Source organism: Phyllostomus hastatus, unplaced genomic scaffold (assembly GCF_019186645.2).
Source record: "Phyllostomus hastatus isolate PE091 unplaced genomic scaffold, TTU_PhHast_1.1 phas_scaffold_21, whole genome shotgun sequence".
NCBI classification, from domain to species: domain Eukaryota; kingdom Metazoa; phylum Chordata; class Mammalia; order Chiroptera; family Phyllostomidae; genus Phyllostomus; species Phyllostomus hastatus.
In genome coordinates, this window is record NW_025334017.1 from 31,323,527 (window position 1) to 31,342,676 (window position 19,150).

Here is a 19,150-nt window from a genome sequence, read left to right on the forward strand (position 1 = left end):
TTCATCCTTATTAAAATTAAATAAGCCCTGGCGGGCGTAGCTCAGTGGATTGAGGGCGGGCTGCAAACCAAAGTGTCGCAGGTTCGATTCCCAGCCAGGGTACATGCCTGGGTTGCAGGCCGTGACCCCCAGCAACCACACATTAATGTTTCTCTCTTTCTTTCTCCCTCCTTCCCTCTCTAAAAAAAATAAGTCAATAAAATCTTTAAAAAATATAAAAATAAAAATAAAAAAATAATAAAAATTAAATAAAATTAAATAAACTATTAAGTCTGGTATTTAAAACAAATATAAATTAGAATTTACAAATACTAATATAAAATAAATTATACTAATTTGTTTCATTATTTATTCTAAAGGAAATTAGTATTTGTATTTTTGTATTGTAAATGCACAATCTGAGGAGCAATGGTCAGGATATATTTTATTTTCACATTAATTTAATATGATTGTCACTTCTGTTCTCTTTCTTCCAGTTATTTATTTATTTTATGGTAATGGTATAACCCACAATTACCTGTTAGCATAAAATGAAATCAAAGGAGAAATTATGCATATTATTATTTCATAATTTTTGTTGATAGACCTTTTGAAACAGGATAGTAAGAAACTAGGAAAATACCCTGGCCAGTGGAATAGGGAAACAGAGAGCTGAACGCAGGGACCTAGCAATTGACAGCCAGATACAAAAGATCACCTCCCTGGAGAAAACATGGAGTCCCCAGTTGCATTTCAGCTCCAGGCCCAGAAAAGCAGCAAAACCAGGATCAACTACAATGACTAAAGAACCCCTGCCTTTCCACTGACCAACCAGAGGAGACCATGAGAGAGAGAAATGATGAATATTCTATTGAAACCCTACCCTGAGACCGCCCCTAAAGTTCCTGCCTGCAAGAAAGAGGTAAAACCCTCAACACAAAGCACCCAGCCAGCCAGCCCTTGCCATTTCCTTTTTCTTCTTCTCCCCCAACTTCTTTCTTCATAGGCACCCATCTCCTAGGCTCTAAGGCAATCTGCACCTGGCAGCTTGTCCCAAGCTAATGCCCTGAACCTGTCCCCAAAGCCTCCTTTTCTGTGACTTCCCAGTGAGCTCAGCAGCCCAGCGTAAACTCTCCTGTTGCTGCTTCTTTGCTAAACCCTTCCTTGTTTCACCATCCCCATTTTAATAAATGCATTCTCCTAGTCACCTAATTCCTGTTGTGAAACCTTCCCTGCACAGTCAAGAACACACTCAGGGCCGGGCCCCTGTCCAGTAACAGTTTAACTGTAATACAACTGCATATTTCAAAACAAAGTGTTTTTATATACATACAAACGTGTTGGTCAAAATTAGATTTTCATCTCATCAATTACAAACTTCCAAGTTAAGAAGAAATAAAATGAAAACATGAATGCCTCTAATCAATGACTTATGCCACATGTAAAAGTAAACACTGTTTTCATCTGTTTAGTAGGTAATATGAATGTCAATCTTATATAACATATTACTATAAGAAATGTGTATCTGATTCTAATATAATAAATGCTGCTATAGCAAAAATGCATTTATCAAAAATTATAGCCAGTCCATAGCTCACCTATAAATTTTTAGCTGTGTATTGTTCATCCAAAATCTTGCCATGTACTGCTTATCTGGGTCACCCTTTCATGATATGAGTTACCATGTGCTAGGGAATACAATCTAATTTTATAGAGTCCAAACACATTATAACTGGGAAGGTTAAGTTCAGAGCCAAACATAAATGAGTTTTGGATATTCTGCTCTTTTGGATAATATCTCTTGGCATGATAAATAAAAACTTGGCTGCAAAGTCACAAAGGGGGTGAACAGAGAAATGGCACACCCACATTTACATGCAGGGCCCCAGGACAAGCAAAGCATAAATTTTCTACATGGTTAATTTCAGCATCCATCCAAACATCAGTGAACCAGTTAGTGAGGTGAAGCTGCACTTTAAATGATGTCCAAGGGCTTTTTTTATACAGTGTTAACATTTGCATAAAACCGGCTTTTTTCTGTGCCTTATGTTTCCAAATCAATTTAGCTTTGTGTGCTAATATTTTACTTGAGCCCTGAAGATAAAGAAGCATGCGGGTCAGCCATGTGTGCTGCTAAATCCCCAAAGGAAACCACCACTAAAAACCACAAGATTGACACCAGACAAGATTAGCAAAAGAATTAGTCATGCACAATCAACTGTGTTAAATACTGGGGAAAAAAACATCTGCTTCTCTTGTCCTTCAGGAAAAGGCTATCAGGACATATGTTAATGCTTCCAGTGTATATCATTATGTGATTCTGAGTGTACCACTGTTTTCTATGAAGATGAGTTAATTAGAACCAACTACCATGGCTACTTTAAATGCTACTAATGAGGTGCGAGAGTCAAAGCTCCAGGCTCTGTACTACTGGATTCCCAGACCTAGGTGGACCCAGAGACCTTCTCCCCAGATCTCTTTCTCAATCTAGAGCTAAAGAGGCTTGGGTTCTAACATCAAAAATGCTATACAATGACAGAAAATTTCCAAACCGACCGAACAACACACAAAAATATTCAACAGGGAATCCTTTCCCAGAAGGGCTTATTATCCAAAAATTTTGATTATACCATAGGATGAACATCTTACCAAATAAATAAAGGTGCTTATAATTCAACTTCTAGAAAAGTAAAATTTGTTCAAAGTTCTTCATTACATTTTTAATATCCTACATTTTAAGATCTCAAAAAGAATTATAAAAAAACAAATGCTTTAAATATTTACTCAAATGCATCTCATACCATCAAATAATATTTCATGTATGGATTATGTTGAAGTATTGCCATTAAGAAAAAAAAAACAAGAGAATAGAAAACAAAAAGAAGTACAAAAAGATATATACTCATATATAATTGTGTACTTTTATGTTCATTCAGTCCATCTCATTCCCTTCTTAGGTCCATATCAAAAAAATAAGTTATTTTAGGTGAAGAAGGGCTTTAGAAAATTACATGGTTTCTTCTGAGACATCATTTCTTCCTACGTGAAGTGACAGGGACCAGTTAATTGTAAGCAACACTAAATCTAGTAGCCTCAATAATTGAACATATATTCCACGCAAACCCTTTGTTAGATGTTACTTGTATTGTTTAATTAGGCCAGCCACATTTACAAGCCTATTTTAAACAGAAGGAAATTAGCTCATTTACAAGCCTATTTTAAACACCAGGAAATTAGGGTGAATAAATGTATCCCCATTTACACAGCTAACAGTAGAAACATGTGGATTTAATTTTTGAAAAGTGTTAATGTGTGGTAAGCAAAATGATGCCTCTCCCCAAAGATGTTAACTCAGGTAACCTATGATCATGTTAATTTACATGGCAAAACAGAAAGTGTTGCAGATTAAGGTCATTGATCAGCTGACTGCAATCATGAGATTACCTGGAATTATCCCAGTGGGAGACTAATTGAAAGAATGCTTAAACTCATGCATACACGCACATACACAAAGTTATATGCAAGGCTTGTCCAGAAGGTATCCAGCCATGTAATTTTAAAAATAGAGACATTTATTGAAGAAGATTCAAGATATAAGAAACACTGTACATAGGACAATGGCTCCTCAGTCCACTTCAAAGTAGGCACCTTGGGACCTCACACAGTTCTCCCAATCGTCATTAGCTACCCCATCATGTTTTCCTGAATCTCATCAATGGTCTGAAATCTCTTCCCTTTCAAAGGTCACTTTAGTTTTGGGAAAAGCTACAAACCACAGGACACCAAATCTGGGCTATAGAGGGACTGAGTCACCTGGGTGATTTGATGTTCTGCAAAAAAAACTCTGCAAGAGACCCGATGCATGAGCTAGCATGTTGTTGTGATAAAACTGCCAATCACCAGTTGCCCACAGTTGTGGCTTTTTTGAATCATCCAAATAGTTTCTGTGGAAGAATGTTTAAGTTTAACAAAAAAATCTGATTTAGATTTATTACTCTGCTTGTTCATTTTGAATGCAAGGGTCACACAGTACACATGCTCACTCAACAGTGTCAACCACCCCTACTGAGTAGTGCAGTGAAGTGATCATTGTTCATACATGTTCATTCCAGTTAATTCTCCTGGGCTGCCAGGTTACATAGATGTTGCCCAAGCCATTCTCACTATATTAACAATGGCTGGAATTTTTCTCAAAAGACCTCATATATATTTGTGTGTGAAAATATAATAACAATGTATAAATTTGAAAATACATAAAGTATATCTATAATTGAAAAATAATATAACTAATCTAAATAAATATTATATAAAGTTGATACTAAAATAATAAAAACCAAATAATTGGGGTGGGATTAATAAAGGTAATATTTAATGAAAGTAAAATTGGAGACAGATTTTTAAAGAAATGGTAACATAGATTAAAAAAATGAAAAACAACAAAAGGAAGAGACATGGGGAAGAGAACATACAACTCATTTTTATGTTGTTGTTTATATTGTTGTTGGCTGATCAATTTTGGCATCCTTGTAACCCATAAGAAAAAGCAGAGGACTCAGTTTACTTTCCAGGCTTCAGTTCTTCCCACAGCTCACCTCTACAACCCTTCTACTAATAAACACAGTGCTCTCCCACTCAGCACCAGTGAGTCCCACTTTTTCTCTCCCCTTCCTAGATAATTCCTTCTCCTTTTGTCTCCTTTACTGACTGGAAACTCTAATTTTTGCTATCAGCATCATGTCAGTTATTATTATTTTTAAGAATGGCTTTTCTACTTTTTCAGGCCAGGTAACTATTTCCACCTGTTTATATTGCACCATAAGGATACAGATAGATCTGTATCAGATCTGGCCAGGCTGTGGAGTACAGGAGGGGCCAAGTGAGGGAGGGGTCCCAGGAAACACCAGAGGGGCAGGGGTAAAGCCACTCAGCCAGTCCACCCAGTGGTGATTTCCCTAGCCCCAGGCTGAGATGAGTAAGAGGGGGCCCTGTGGGGAGTTGTGCAGGCTGACGAGGGTGACTGATGAAGGGAAAAGCCCTCCTACTCCCTTCCTGAACATGGCAGCAGGGGGAGGTGCTGACCTGCCAATCTAGCTTGGGAAAACTGGACCAATCCAGAGTGCACAGAATTTTGGACCAGGAAATTTAAATGTAGGATAGGGAAAAACACATGTTTTTTTCTACCTCTAGCTCACCCTGCCAGGTGGGCTAGAGCACTGGTAGGCCAGCTGGCCAGGTGTCAGACCCCTCTCCACCCAGCCTGGGAAGCAGTGGCGGTGCAGGCAGCTGGCAGTGCACAGTCACAGATGCACTGATGAGCCGACAGCTGGAGGGATGGTTGCAGGAGCTGAGCTGGTGGAACAGCTAGGAGGAAGCTGGCAACCACCAGACTCTGGGGAGAAGCCCAAGGCCAACAGTTATGGGCAAAGAAGCAAGTCACCTGGGTGATTGTACACTGGCCACCTGTGATTTCCCGAAGGATGGTGTTTTTGAATGGGAGAAAGATCTCCAGGTACAACCTTAGGTCGGTCTGGCAGAAAGGAGCAGGAATTTTCTCTGGGTGTTTTTGGAGAGGATGGACTCTGAGGCAGAAGCCTGCCATTCTCCCAAAATTATGTAGCTTTTGAATAAACAACCTCTTTCCTATTTCAGCAAACTTCTGCCTCTGGAATTTTGCTTACAGGGTGGCAATGGGCAACAGAACCTCGTATCACTGTCTGCTAACCATGACACTACATTATAGAAATATATTTCTTCATGTCTTCAAGACACCAGAAACTCTTTAAGAGTAGGACTGTGCCTTCTATCTCAACTCCATTTGAAATAGAAGAATGTATTGCTCTTGGAATGTATTGAATTATCATTTGTCGAAAGGAGATTACTGTTGGCAAATGGTTCACAAATTATAAATTAGATGTCCAAAATCACACATAGATAATCACCTTTCATATCCACTTGGATATCTCACAAGCATTTTAACCTTTATACAATAAAAAGAGATCATAATCTACTTCCGTATTCACCACCTTTTGTAACATATTCATTCATCCAGTTAACCCTTCCGGCATAAAACAGTAATACTGTGTATGTGGGCTAGCCTGAATGTGATGCTCTTGGAACCACCAGGACTACCACCTACTCCACTGCTCAGACAGGGACCCTCTGTATTTTTCCTTCTTTCCCTCACCCCATTCCCCCCATATCCTAGTCATCAGCCAGTCCTGTTCATTTTATCCCCAATGAATCCTAACTGTGCCAACTTCATATCTCCAGGTTCAATCACTTGATCCAGACTGTCTCTGTATGTTCTTCCTCACTCGAATCTTTGCATCACTTCTAAACCCCTTTAATCTATACCCCAACCAGCAGCAAAACTGATATTCTAAAAATATAAATCAGAACTTGTTACTCTCCTCTGACAATGCTTCAATGCTTCAGATTATATTTAAACCAAACTGAGAAGTCTTTCCTGTAAGTCCCAGAAACCTACATGACCCGATCCCCCAATTGTGCCTTTCCTATTGTGCTGCCAGCTCCAAACCATTTTTCATGTCATCAAATACTCCATCCTGCTTCTAACTTCAAGGGGTTGTTTGACTTTTCTTCTACCTAAAACATGTTTTATTCTTCATTAGGAAATTTACCATCTTTTAGAGTTCAGCTTAAGTATTACCCACTGAGAGAGGACTTTTCTGACCACGCTATCTGAAATAGATATTTATTATTCTTCATTTAAGTCATTTTTTTTCTTCACTTCAGGCTCTGGTTTCTTTCTTTCATAACCTATACTACAATTTGCAATTTTTGTCATTATGCATTTTTCTTTCTGTCTTGCCCAATTCAGAAAATAAGTATATTGAGTTCCCTGGTGAATATTTAGTTCCTAGCAGAATGCTTAGCTTAATAGAGGCTTAACAACATTTACTCAAATGATTGAATGACAAATGATGAAAGGGAAAAAAAAGGTAGAAAGGAAGGCAGGTAGGCAAGAAGGAATACAGAGTTATAGCTTGCTGCTTATTTATTAAAACAACATTCATGAAAACAGTTTTCTTCCCACAATTGGAAAAATTCAAGCCCAGATCACTCTAGAACAGATTTACATTTTAAAAACATAGCTAGAAAACAATATTTGCATATGGATTTTTACTCTATCAATGGCTATGTCAAAGTGATTTTAAAAATACTACATTATGTAAATCGTGGTATTAAAATGTATTAAAATTGTATGAGAGTGGAAGACCTAGGTGCATTGATTTATATCATTAACAAATCATAAATGTAATTAAAAATAGTTTCTAAATATAAAAAGAAGTTAATATGTTTAAAAGCTATAAAAGATTCAATTAATATGTGCTCAAAAGCTTCCTTATTTAAATTTGAACATATCTTAATATATAAACCAATTCCAGTAACTGTTTGTAATTTCAAGAACAGTTTCAAGGTATTGCTCATTGTCTGTGTTTTCTTACTTTCAAATTAATTCATAGCTACTGATAGAATTCTTACAAGTAAGAATACTTGGTGCTATGACAATATAACTCCTGAGGCACAGTGAATCAACTAAATGGTATAATTTTATGTCACATTGGATAATATAATACTTTATTAAATCTCAAAATTCATTTCTGCTCAAAATACTCTGTTTACTGAAACATTTAAGCATTTTTGAGAAAGGTAGTTATCTGTTACTAGATTGTCTTCCATTTGGAAGTAATGAGAAGTTTCACATTTTCTTAACAATGATAAATGGAATCAATGAACTGTTGCAAATAAAATCAATATCAATATTCAAATGCATGACAAAGATCAGATTTTCACATACACAGAATTAAATTTTACACATATTTTTATATTTTTCTTTTCACATTGTAAACCTAAACTCAAGCAACAGATACTCAATCATGGCAATTCAACAGGTTTTTCATGTCTTTCTCATTGGGAACTCCCACCTTTGGAAGATCTAGGGGGCACCATAGTAGGACACAGGATAAAAGGCATGAAAAGAATAGCATAGTCCATTTTTTCCAGGATTTAGGGAAATTTTCGCTATTTCCTTTAGAGTTTCAATGATAAGGAATGGACAAAACCAGGAGGGTCAAGAGTAGGCCACTCAGTCTTCCCTATACTCGTCAGAGTTATGAGAAAGGAAGCCAAGCCTACATTATTGACACAAATGACCAGCTAGAGACTTGTGATAAAATACACATTTGCTGAACAAAAATTTCTTGCCCACCCTCTAAGACCAAGCAGTCTGTTAGGCATTAATGATGGGAAATAAACGAAGTATTATAGTCTCAATAAGTTCCATAACCAGTAAGAAATTATGCATTGCATGGAAAAAAACACAGGACACTTTGGAAATACTGAAGAGTGGGAGCTCTCCCGAAGAAGGGTCAAATGGAAGCATGAAGTTTGTAGAATACTGAAGAATGACTATAAAATATGCCAAATAAAAGAAGGGCAGGGAGAGTGGAGAACATTTCATGCTGAGAAAGTAACAAGAAAAAAGAAAAGAGTGAAAACAGAAGGATCTATGTGGGAAGTCCAACTGTAATTAGCAATAAAAATTCCTCAGTGGCCTTGTTTTCATCTATGCTCAAGGCATGGGCTGGCCATATGTTGGAACCTGGATCTGGTACCAGGCCATGAATTTGTTGTCTCAGGGACAGGAAGATGGCTGTAGCCAATAATTTTATAAAGATCTTTAAGTTTATACATGTGTTGACTTTATGACATTTTCAAAATCTAACTTATTAATAAATATATAATATCAATAAAATATAATGAATACTATTGTCATACTGCCTTTACTGTATTAAGATATTATCATGGTTAAAAGTCAAAGCACTCTACAGGTACTGGGCACTTTGAGGCAGTCCCTGTACTACCTGTTGTGTACACACTATAATTGTATTCCTACATGACTATCTACATAGAAATTGCCAAGAAATCTACAAAAAAACTTCTAGTACTAATAAATGATTTCAGCAAAGCCTCAGGATATAACAGACATACAAAAATTAATTCCTATATATATATTAGCAAAGACCATTTGGAAATTCAAATAAAAAGTACAATATCATTTGAACTGACTCAAAAATATTAAGGTAGAGGAGTGTGGGTTTTTTTAGAAATCAATTGTATATTTATGAGGCAAACAGGTAAAATACTGTATATTTGTATTTGCCTAACTTTTTTCCCATTATTTTTATTTTTATTGTTATTCAAGTATAGTTGTCTCCATTTTCACCTCACCACACCCCCTGCCCCACCCATCCCCATCTCCCACCCTCAAACCTACCTCCTTTGGCTTTGTCCATGTGTCCTTTATACATGTTCCTTGATGGCCCTTCCCCTAGTGTCCCCCATTATCGTTCCCCCCCACCCTCTCTGGTTCCTGTCAGCTTGTCCTTTATTTCAGTGTCCCTGGTTGTGTTTTGCATGCTCATTTGTTTTGTTAACTAGGTTCCACTTATAGGTGCGATCATATGGCATTTATCTTTCACAGCATGGCTTATTTCACTCAGCATAATACCTTCCAGTTCCATCCATGCTACTGTGAAGGGTAGGAGCTCCTTGTTTCTCCCTTCTACATAGAATTCCATTGTGTAGATGTACCATAGATTTTTTTTATCCACTCATTTACTAACAGGCACTTAAGTTGCTTCCAACACTTGGCTATTTATAAATTGTGCTGCTATGAACATTGGGGTGCATAGATTCTTTTGAATTGATGATTCAGGATTCTTAGGGTATAATCCCAGCAGTGGAATTGCTGGGTCAAAAGGGAGTTCCATTTTGAGTTTCCTGAGGAAATCCCATACTGTTTTCCACAGTGGCTGCACCAGTCTGCATTCCCACCCACAGTGCACTAGGGTTCCCTTTTCTCCACATTCTCTCCAATACTTGTTGTTTGTGGATTTGTTTATGATGGCCATTTTCACAGGTGTGAAGTGGTATTTCACTGTGATTTTAATTTGCATCCCTCTGATGGCTAGTGATGCTGAGCATCCTTTCATATATCTCTTGGCTCTCTGCATATCGTCCTTGGAGAACTGTGTGTTCAGGTCCTTTGTCCATTTTTTAATTGGGTTGTTTGTCTTCCTGGAGTGGAGTCCTGTGAATTCTTTATATTTTTTAGAGATCAAAGTCTTGTTCAAGGTATGGTTTGCAAATATGTTTTCCCATACATTTCTTTTATTTTTTTTTCATTTTAATGCTGCTTTCTTTAGCCAAGCAGAAGCTTTTTATTTTGATGAGATGCCATCGGCACACAAAAGCCCTGGACCTGATGGTTTCACACGGGAATTTTATAAATCATTTAAGGAAGAGCTAACCCCTCTCCTTCTCAGACTATTCCAAGAAGAAAGCAGACTCACAAACTCTTTTTTTGAAGCCAGAATCATTCTAATTTCAAAACAGATAAAAACATAAGAAATAAAACTACAGGCCAATATCACTGATGGACACAGATACTAAAATCCTCAACAAAATATTGGCAAATTGCATCCAGCAATACATTAAAAAGATCATGCACCATTACCTATCTTGTTTTATATAAATTCTAACATAGTCTTGCATTGTAGGTGGCTAAATATGTTTTATCAAAGAAATGTTTCACGGGAGGTGTGCTACCCCATTGGAAACTATCTTGGTAGATGGTGGCCAAATGTTTACCAAGTAGCAGTACTGTATTTGAGGTTTGCTCTGGATCTATTTCAAAGTTTATGAAGATAGAGCTAACGAATGTATGAAAAAATAATATTTTACCATATTTTAATATAACCTGAATTTTATCTGAGTATGCTAAAAAGATATGAAATAACTGCCCTGGCAGGTGCAGCTCAATTGGTTGGAGCATTGTCCCATATGCCAAAAGACCACTGGTTCAATTCCTGGTCAAGGAATATACCTAGATTGTGTGTTCCCTCTGCAGTTAGGGCATGTACAGGAAACAACTAATCAATGTTTCTCAATCAATATTTCTGTTCCTCCTTTCCTCTCTCTGAAAAATCAGTAAACATATTTTTAAAAAGATATTGAATAATTGTCTATCATATTTAGTTTTAAAAATATTTAAATAACATAGGTGTAATTGTAACAAAATGTATACAACTATTGTATAATGATAATTATGAACTGTTGATGGAAGAAATCAAAAATAATATCTAAAAACTGGAGTCATTCAATGTTCATGAACAAGGAAACTTAATAAAAATGTCAGTTTTCCCCAATTTGAGCTATTGTGATTCCTATTGAAATGCTAGCACATTCTTTCTAGACATAGACAAAAACATTCAAAAATTAATATGAAAAGGCTGGGGGCTATAATGGCTAAAATGATTTTGAAAAAGTAGAATGAAGTGGAATGAAATGGCCTACCTACCAAACTTGAGACTTCCATAACTACAGTAATGATAACTGGCTGGTATTGTCAGCGGGTAGACACACAGATCAATGGGATACAGTAGAGAATCCAGAGATAGACCCACGGAAATACGCCCAACTGGTTTTTGATAAAGGGGCAAAGCAATTCAATGGAAGAAAGAGCCCTTTCAACAAACCATGCTTGAAGCAATTGAAAATCTGTAGTAAAAATGTGGCATAAACCTCGGCTTTTATATAAAAATTAACCCAAAATGAGTGACATAAATGCAAAATAAAAACTACAAGAATTTTAGGAGCAAAGCAAGAGGAAATCTTCAGGATCTAGTACTATGTAGGACTTAGACATGACACTGAAGGGACGATTTATAAAATGAAAAATGGAGAATTTGGACTTCATAATTTTAAATTCCTTTATAGAATACCAATTATGAGTATGAAAGAAAAGTTTCAGGCTGAGAAATTATATTTATGTACCATATATCCAATATAGATTAGTATCACAAATACATAAAGAACTCTAAAAGCTTAATAGTAAAAAACAAAAAAAAATCTGAAAAGAGGCAAAAGACATGAAGAGACATCTTACTAAACAGGATATACAAATGGTAAAGAAACACCTGAACAGACGTATTACTGTGCACTACTGAAGTCCTAAATATGCCGTTATGTTCAGAGACCATGGTTAGTACACATATAAATTATTTTTTCAGCTTACTTTAATAATCACTTATTGAGTTCTATAACATGTGATGAGGATAAAGAAAAAAAAAAGACCTACACTCTGCCCTCAAAACTATGCATTGCACAAAAGTCTCCATGGTCTCTAATAAATGAATTTGGCAAAACAGCAGGATACAAAATCAATATCCAGAAATCAAAGGCATTTCTGTACACCAACAATGAAACAGCAGAAGCAGAAATCAAGAAAAAAATCCTATTTGAAATTGCAAAAAGAAAAATAAATTACCTAGGAATAAACCTAACCAAAGAGGTAAAAGACCTGTATTCAGAAAACTACATAACACTGAGGAAAGAAATCAAGGAAGACACAAACAAATGGAAACATATACCGTGTTCATGGATTGGAAGAATTAATATCATCAAAATGTCCATACTACCAAAAGCAACTTACACATTCAATGCAATACCTATTAAAGTACCAATGGCTTACTTCACAGACATAGAACAAACACTTCAAAAATTTATATGAACCATAAACGACACCAAATAGCTGCTGCAATTTTGAGAAAGAGGGATCACAATACCTGACACTAAACTATACTACAAGGCCACTGTAATCAAAACAGCCTGGTACTGGCATAAAAACAGGCACATGGACCAATGGAACAGAATAGAGAGCCCAGAAATAAACCCAAGTCTCTACAGTCAATTAATATTTGACAAAGGAAGCAGCAACATAAAATGGAATAAAAATAGCCTCTTCAACAAATGGTGTTGGGAGAACTGGACAGCTACGTGCAAAAAAAATGAAACTCGAGCACCAACTTACACCTTATACAAAAATAAATTCAAGGTGGATAAAAGACTTAAATATAAACTGTGACACCATTAAAGTCCTAGAAGAGAACGTAGGCAGGAAAATCTCAGATATTTCACGAAGAAACTTTTTTACTGACATGTCTCCTAGAGCAAGGGACATAAAGGAAAGAATAAACAAATGGGATCTCATCAAAATTAAAAGCTTTTGCACAGCTAAAGAAAACAGTATCAAAATAAAAAGAGAACCAACTGTATGGGAAAACATATTTGCCAATGATATCTTAGACAAGGGTTTAATCTCCAAAATATATAAAGAACTTACACGACTCCACTCTAAGAAGACAAGTAACCCAATTAAAAAAATAGGCAAAGGATTTGAACAGGCACCTCTCCAAGGAGGACATAAAGAAGATCCAAAGACACATGAAACAATGTTCAATACCGCTAGCTATCAGAGAGATGCAAATTAAAACCACAATGAGATACCACTTCACACCAGTCAGAATGGCCATCATAAACAAAGCAGCAAACAACAAGTGTTGGAGAGGTTGTGGAGAAAAGGGGGACCCTAGTGCACTGTTGGTGGGACTGCAGACTGGTACAACCACTATGGAAAGCAGTATGGAACTTCCTCAGAAAACTAAAAATGGATCTGCCTTTTGACCCTGCAATTCCATTGCTGGGACTATATCCTAAGAACACTAAAACACCAATACAAAAGAACCTTTGCACCCCGATGTTCATAGCAGCACAATTTACAATAGCTAGGTGCTAGAAGCAACCTAGATGCCCATCATTAAATGAATGGATCAAAAACCTATGGTACACTTACACAATGGAATTCTATGCAGCAGAAAGAAAGAAGGAGTTCTTATCCTTTGCAACAGTATGGATGGAGCTGGAAAGCATTATGCTAAGGGAATCAAGCCAAGCAATGAAAGACAAATACCATATGATCTCACCTTTAACAGGAACCTAAACAACAAAACAAAGAAACAAGCAAAATATAACCAAAGACACTGAAATAGGGGACAGACTGACAGTGTCCAGAGGGGAGAGAAGAGGGAATTTCAGGGGAGAATCGGAAGGGTTTACAGGAACAGATTTAAAGGACACATGGACAAAAGCTAGGGGGAGGGTGGTAATGGGAGGGAAGTGAGGAGGGTTGGGTGGGTGGGCTGGAATGGGAGTAAAAGGGAGAAAACTGTACTTGAACAATGATTAAAATAAAATTTAAAAAAAAGTCTCCATGGTCTCATTCTTCTATCTAATTGTAAAATTTAAACACAGCAGTTAACAGTTGGTATTCCTTCCTTCTCAAAACATCCTTCTGTTTACTTTTGTGACTGTGATTCAAGAAACACAGTCTACTGGTCTTTTCTTATATCTCTGAGAGATTTCACTATTTTTCATTTGTTACATCTCCCCACTATTGGAGGTCTTACATATTTCAGTACCTCTGGCTGTAGTCCTGAACTTGGTTCTCTTCTCCATTCTATGGTTCCTCTCCAACATGTATATTCCACAGATCCTCAAGAGTATAACTCCAGCTCTAGGTTTCCTATCCTGTGCTCCAGATCTGTATATCTCATACAATTTTTATTTTACCATTTAAATATCTTATAGATATCTGAAAATAAAAATGAACAAAACTATTCCCAGTGAAAATATGCTTCTCTGTCTTTATTCTTCATCTCAGTGAATGATGAGTTTCCCTCCCCCCAGATCTAATCTCTTGCTGATAACTCTTCATCACTCATCCACATATCCATTGATTTAAAAAGAAATCTGTAATTTCTATTATTCCCTTCCTGAGAATGTCTCTTCTTCATCATACCATTACGTCTTCTCCCCAACATCTGTTGCCCAAGCCACCAGCACCTCTTGCAGGGAACACAACAAAAGCTTCCTCTCAGACTGTGCTCCCATGTACTCTTGGTCACTAGAATCTTCCTTGAAAATGCAGATTTCCAAAACTATATAGTAGTATTCCAGTGCACACAGAATAAAGATAAAAATCCTCAAAATGACACAACATCCTGCATCAGAGTCTCATTTCCAAGTCTTTTTATACCCACACATTCCACTCCACTTTATCTCACATACTATGTTTGAAATGCACCAGATTTTTTTTCAGTTCTTCAGAAATACAAAATTCACCTTATCTTTGACCATGTTCTTCCATCTGCTTAAAATGTTCTCTTTATCACCCTTATCAGCCTCAGAGCCTTTTGCTAGGTTGGCTTTATTTATTCCTCATATTTCAGTCTGAATGTCATTGCCTTGGGATGCTTTCTGTAACCCGAGTGTCAGTTACATCTTCCCACAGAACATGTTATCATTTCCTCACAGCACTTACAACAACTGCATCGTATCTTCTGTATAATTCTTTAACTGAGACATTTAACTGCCTTTGTACAGATCAGCAAGAGACATGAGGGCATAAAATGTGTTCCTGTTGTGTTCACAGCTATATTTCTGGTACCTGGTCTAAAAGTGTTATCAGAAGTACAGCCTTTTCACAATGTGTTAAACAAACTACAAACAAAACTTTGTTGGTTTCTTCCTGCATGTTATAAAATGACAGATTATAACATTACAAAATAATCAAAGTGATAGCACATGATTTAGAAAAGAATTAAAGTTAAGTAAACACTAATTTCTCACATGATCTATTAGCATTTAGGTTAATTATATATTTCTGAAGGTTAATGTAGATATTATCGGTGACTTAGTATATAACTTTTAAAATAAATAAATTATGTCATGATACATAGCACAAATTCTGGATATGTGTACAAAGTCTGTCTGGAAAAAGTCAAGCATGTGTTAATATAAGGAGAAAAGTTTGCACGACATTGACATAACCTGGAAGCCAAGGAGAATGGACTGGAATGCACATGCATGATCAATGACAACTTCACTATACTAGTCAGGGGGGTGGTAGATGCCATTGAGTGAGCATGTGTACTGTGTGGTTACCCCATTAAAAATGACTAAGTGAGTAGAGCAATGAATCTGCATCAAATTTTGTGTTAAGCTTGAATATTCTTCCACAGAAACTATTTGGATGATTCAGGTCATAGTTATGTGTAACTTGTGATTGGCAGCTTCATCACAATAACGCACCCACTCATGTATCATGGCCTGTGCAGAGTTTTTTGGTAAAACATCAAATCATCCAGGTGACTCAGTGCCCCCTACAGCCCAGATTTAGTGCCCCACAACTTCTGGCTTTTCCCAAGACTAAAATCACTTTTGAAAGGGAAGAAATTTGAGAACATAGATGAGATTCAGGAAATATGATGAGGCAGCTAATGGGAATTGGGAGAACAGTGTGAGGCTCCAAGGTGCCTACTTTGAAGGGGACTGAGGTACCATTGTCCTAGGTACAATGTTTCTTGTATCTTGTGTCTTCTTCAGTAAATGTCTTTATATTTCATACTACATGGCTGGATACCTTCTGGACAGGCCTTGTATTTTATGGAATCAAATCTGAGAATCAAGTTAACATTTCAGAGTTTGACTGAATGATAAGTCTATGAGAGGTAAAAGTCCAAATTTTTACAGTAAATTCATTCTCTTAAAGGGATTTTTTAATATTTCAATTTACATTATACAAAATATCTGGGACATAGATGTTTACTACAAATCCATGCTCTCTGCCATTTGCTTCCTCAGTACTGCAGTGGCCAAGTTGCTAATATAGGATGTGTGATCTGCATCTTCATCTTTCATTGCCTTCCCTCACTGTTGTTATGTGTTGATACAGGCATGTTCTACATTCAACTGTTTTACTTCTAAAATTATACTCCTTCTAGAATAACCCAAAATCACAGTTCATGATAGTTAATCAAATTCAAGTAATTCATTTAAAGCTACAAAGCATGCCTTGGCTTTCTTAAAATGTGTGCACTTACATTTCCAAAAGCTTCAAAATATATTTTCTAAGAGACATGATTTAAATATTTTCCAAAATCTCAATACACAACATCAACCCAACCCAAGCCCTGTGACTGTATATGGTGTAATCCTAGACTCTACTTTTAGCTAGAGGATAAAATGTTTCCCTAAGATCTAATTTAACCACATATAAAGAAGGAAAATCCTTTGGAAATAATGTGAGATTTCACATATGTTATCCCTCAAAGATTCCTAGAGTCTCCAAGGTGTAACAGCTGTGGAGCCATCTGTGAGCTGAATCAAGTACCAATAGCAAATACCATTAATACAAAATTTAATCCAAAAAGTTAGAATCAGGTCAGAACTCATTAGTACAACATTGCTACCTTCCTAATGAATAGGTCAATCAGCAATTAATACTCTGACATTTATTGTGGGAGAATAAAATTTTTGAGCAACACATATTTTATTAGGGTTTCTCAAGAATTACCTATCTATGCTGAAGTTCATTCATTCATTGATTCATCCAGCAAATAAATATTTAGTGATGGCACCATGATATGCCATCAGGTTGGCCACAATAACAAACAAAATAGAAAAGTTTACACTTTTAGAATATTCTGCAGGGATTGTGGCCCCTCACTTGAGTGCAGGCATAACCTACGAAAATAATAGAATATCATTTTCTGATTATTGTGTGTCCTATGGCAAAGGGATTTTGCATATATAAGTAGGGTTCCTAGTTAGTTGACTTTGAGCTAATTAAAAAGGAAAGTATCCTTGGTGGGTCTCATCAAATCAATTGACCTCTAGAAGAAATGAAGAGCACGTGAAGCAGATGATTTTCTACTGACCAGGTGGAAGCAAACTGCCATGCGAAGCATTGTGCCACATGGGAGAGAATGGCAAGCAGCCTCTAGGATTTAAGAATATCAGGACTAAGCTACAAGGAACTGAAATGTGACAGCATTTTAAGTGTTGTCCCAATAAGTCCAGGACAATACTTATTTCAGCCTGGTGAAGGATCTGAGCAGAGAATCCAGCTAATGCATACACAGATTTCTGACTTACACAAACAGTGAGGTGAAATTGTTTGTTTATTTTTTAAACCACCAGATTTGTGGTGTTTGGTTATGCAGAAACAGAAAACTATTATGCAAGCAGGCAAGTCTTGCACTTTTTGCTTCTTTAACTGCAGAAGGAAGCTATTTTGGTCCCTTTTCATCACTTCTAAACTTCATCTATATAGATACCAGTAAATTACTGCACTTTTTTGGACCATAAGATACACCTAGGTTTTAGAAGAGGGAAATAGGAAAAAAACTTTGAAGCAAAAGTGTGGTAAAATATTTCACATAAATAACATAATATTTCACCCTAGGTGGCGTAGCTCAGTGGAATGAGCATGGACTGCAAACCAAAGTGTCGCAGGTTCAATTGCCAGTCAGGGTACATGCCTGGGTTGCAGGCCCTGATCCCCAGCAACCACACATTGATGTTTCTCTCTTTCTCTTTCTCCCTCCCTTCCCTCTCAATAAATAAATAAATAAATAAAATATTTAAATAACATCATATTTCACCAATGTAAATGTAAAGCTACATTCAGACTATAAGACACACCCCCATTTTCCTTCCAAATTTGGTGGGGGAGAGTGTGTCTTATAGTCGAAAATACAGTAAGTGTTATGATAGGGCATATTAGGGCATAAAAGTTAAGAAGTGTAATAGTGTTCAAAAGGGTTAAGAACTGACATCTCTCTACACTTTTATCTCTGTATTTATGATAACAACCCTAGCTCCATGAATTACTATAAGCCCTGTGATGAGCATAAGCTATAGAAATTTTTTAAAGAGTGAGGGTAGAACATAGGGATTCATAAAAAATATAAATTGAGGATACCTAGCAGCAGGAAAGAAGGAGCTCTAGTCTGAGAGCACAAATAATATGCCATTAATCAATACTTAAACGTAGTTATCTAGGGTAAAATGTTAGAATCAGACTTAAGTCGATCAGGTTTTATCTTTGAGGAATATATAATAGTTGTAGGTGAAACACTTTATTCCAGCAGGTTCAAAACTGTAAAAATGCTGCGTGCATCACTAACAAACACCACACCCATGTCTCTGACTTTGAAAGCACAATCCACTGTTTTATGTCTCATGTTAAACATCCTTATCCATTTTAGCCTTCTCATTTCTTATTTAATATTTATCTCAAGATGCCTTTCTTCAGAAATATTTTTTCTCAGTTTAATGATTATGCCCAAGTCTTTTTGGGAAGCCAGTAGAAACTGTTTGAGTCAATCTTCTTCCCCTCAAGCCAAAACACAATAAATTATATGTAATGTATAAAGCAACTTGTCAAATAATAAGTCATATA

The 19,150-nt window shown here is 36.5% G+C and overlaps 1 protein-coding gene across 3 annotated transcripts in view; it reads right to left on the reverse strand.

Moving 5' to 3' along the window:
- CSMD3 (CUB and Sushi multiple domains 3) overlaps window positions 1-19,150 on the reverse strand; it is an 891,194-nt gene that overhangs the window by 654,556 nt on the left and 217,488 nt on the right. The window lies entirely within an intron of this gene.